General features: G+C 32.2%; 1 non-coding gene across 1 annotated transcript; it reads left to right on the top strand.

Annotated features, from left to right (window-relative positions):
* The first annotated feature begins 210 nt into the window (after positions 1 to 210).
* On the top strand, positions 211 to 306 carry LOC122803020. The gene has a single exon (XR_006365065.1). It is a non-coding gene; the product is annotated as a small nucleolar RNA SNORD116 (small nucleolar RNA).
* Positions 307 to 3,164: the final 2,858 nt, after the last annotated feature.

Below are 3,164 nucleotides of genomic sequence, written 5' to 3'. Positions count from 1 at the left end.
TTGCATTTACTGATGTTTCCTTCCAATCACGTTTTGATCACAGTTCAACATTATTAGTTGCACATTTCATTAAATAGATGTGGCCTGCAATGAGATAGTCTGTAATTCTATTCACTTATCTGTAAATATGTACAAATATTTTACCTTAGGGCTAATGTATTTGACTCATGAAATACAATAGCTCTAGTCTTTTCAGGGGATGAATATGACAGCTTGACTGATGCCTTTTTATGTAACATTTCTTGTAATATTCCCTTTCAAAGTAAGTGAAAACTGAATAATTTCTTTTCAATTGTACTGAATATTATACATTATGATTGTGATTACATCTTATTATACATTCTTTCAGTATGGCTGAATGTTGTTTGTGAATAGAGTTAATACTGAAGTGGAAAAACACAAGCAACTCCAAAAATATTCTAGTAATATGGACAACACAAAGCCAACTCTTTTTAAATTTATTTATTTTTGTTAGCGCTTTTGTTCTCTTCAGATAAGATGAACTTCTTCAGACAAATACACAAAAGGAAGCAGTCATTTAAATATTACCCACCAAAAAAGGAATTCTGACATCACTCAATTTCTTCCTTAAAGTAACAGGCATTAAAAACACACAACATCCCTACTATCAATATAAACCCTATACCTTACTATTGTTTACAATATTAAAAATATAATAGTTATACCAATAATTATAAAATATTAAACAAGCATATTTTAAATAACCCTAATAATTTTTTTTTTTTGTTACTCGGTGATTGAACAGGTTAAGAAAAACATTAGGGGTCAACCATGAACATTAAAACTCGAAGAAAACGAGCTTGTATGGCAACTTAAATTAAATGCCTTTGCCTATCCAGGACTAAATGAAAATTGTTCTTATAGGATGTATTTTAAAACTGAAATCTTTAATTAGGTAGATTATTATGTTTAATATGTTATAATTATTGGTATAACTATTATATTTTTAATATTGTAAACAATAATAAGGTATAGGGTGTATATAGATAGTAGGGGTGTTGTGTGTTTTTTAATGCCTGTTACTTTAAGGAGGAAATTGAGTGATGTCTGAATTACTTTTTGGTGGGTAATATTTAAATGACTGCTTCCTTTTGTATATTTGTCTGCAGAAGTTCATCTTATCTGAAGTGAACGAAAGTTCTAACAAATACGAATAAATTTAAATGAGTTGGCTTTGTGTTGTCCATATCACTAGAACATTTTTGGATTAGAGTTAATATGGTTTTGTTGGAATGCATGAAACAGTCACTAGATTTCTTCAATTACTATGAATTCCTTAGAGTGCACATGCAGATTTTATCTAAAATCCATTCTGTCTGGTGCAATAAAACTGATGAAAGGCTGCTGCATTCTACCTTTCTGTAACTTACTTCTAAGTAATGTCTCTGTGCATATATTATACAGAAGGACTAAGTCTTATCTATACAGGGTCTTTAAAAATATAATAGTCTTTAACTTTGCAGTGAGATCTACATCATCCAAATGCCATAAGTGTAAGTCCATTTTACAAGCAGTATGGCATCCACCCCCAAGCAGGGCAGGGATTAAATTTTTTTTCATTCAAGTCATGATGGTATTATGTTGTTTGTGACAGAATTTATGGTTGCAATCAAATCAATCATTGCCAGGTAGACATGTCTTGACAGTCTGTAACTATTTTTTTTTGTTAAGGAAAATTACAGTTTGTATCAATAAACTGCAAATCAAAACACAGCCATAAGATCTGAAATTATAAAACAGTAGACAGTTTTATTATGTAAAGGCAACACAAATCTTAATCAGCTCAATAAAAGTCTGAAAACTGTCTTTTTAAGAATACCATGAAGGTAACCGTGAAAAAAGTCCAAAGCTTCAGTACTGTAGCCATGCTAAAAGTGTTACACAAACACTAAAATTATTCTGTCTGTGTGAACTAGCCTAGAGCCACAAAACAGACAAAAGAGATCTGAAGATCTGAGAGGGGCTTGTTATTGTGCCTGCAACATCTTTGCTTGGCATTCAGATTTTCTCAAGCTACTTAGTTCTTTATTCTAGTTATTGTAACATCTTTAGCAGGATTCAAATGCATTTGCCTGCATTTTCTTATTGCATTTCAGCATTATCTTTTGTATAAATTGCCTGTAAGATGTAAATATCGTAAGATTTAAGAACACTTTTGCTCATGTGGCATGGTACAAGGTTCATTTAGTCCATTTTTTCTGCTAGGCACTATGTCCTTTATTAGTCCACCACGGTTAGTAAATTGCATGCTCAGCAGCCTGGACATTTTTTTTATTTAATTTTATTGCCTGATTTTTCTGGGTGATAAGAGAACACTGGACCACATATGTTCACAGCTAAGAGTGCAGATGCCAAGTTCAGTGTTGATATTACACATACATGAAGCTGTATGTTTTCCTTTAATTCAGTAAAAGGATAATAGAACAGGTTTTGTGTCAACATGCCCATCATTATTGGCTGATTGTAATCTTTGATGATTTACCAGAAAATAAAACATTTTATGATCACAAAGCAGAAGGATGAGACAAATCTGGGACATTAAAAAGTTACTAGATCAACACATTTTCCATCAGCATGCATTTCCTGAATGATAAGAGGTATGAAACTCCAATGTCTGACAGTAATCCTTAGTGGTCTACCAGAAAATTTAAGAAAATATATGAGGGACATGGCAAAATATAAGACAAAATCATTGTTATTCTGTAAAATCAAACAGTTTGGGGAATAGTTTATGTTAGCACTTCAAGTGATGGATAGTGATTTCTTTTTAGTTGCTTACTGGGCTTTTGTCTGCTGTGACGTCTTGTAAAATACAACGAGTGATAAAGTTTAGAATGTTATATCACCAGCAGAAAACTTGCCAAGCTACACTGTACCATAGCATTCTAAACATACACTAACACACCACTACTGTCTAGGGTTCTCCATTATCACTATTTTTTGTCGTCTGCACATGGGAAATGTCGGTATTATGTGGAGTGGATGATAGATGACCGTTTACGTGTTTGATTGGTTTTATTATAAATCAACTTTAAGAAACTTTATGCACAAGATCTACTGCCAATATACAAATCAAAGACTGATTTCTGAAGGAGTTTTGTTCACTCAGGCTATCATAGTGAACACTTGAATAAAGTGTACTG

Source organism: Protopterus annectens, chromosome 5.part0, assembly GCF_019279795.1.
Source record: "Protopterus annectens isolate FY-2018-M chromosome 5.part0, PAN1.0, whole genome shotgun sequence".
NCBI classification, from domain to species: domain Eukaryota; kingdom Metazoa; phylum Chordata; order Ceratodontiformes; family Protopteridae; genus Protopterus; species Protopterus annectens.
Note: the sequence above shows the minus strand (reverse complement) of the source record. Positions and strands in the feature narration are given on the sequence as shown.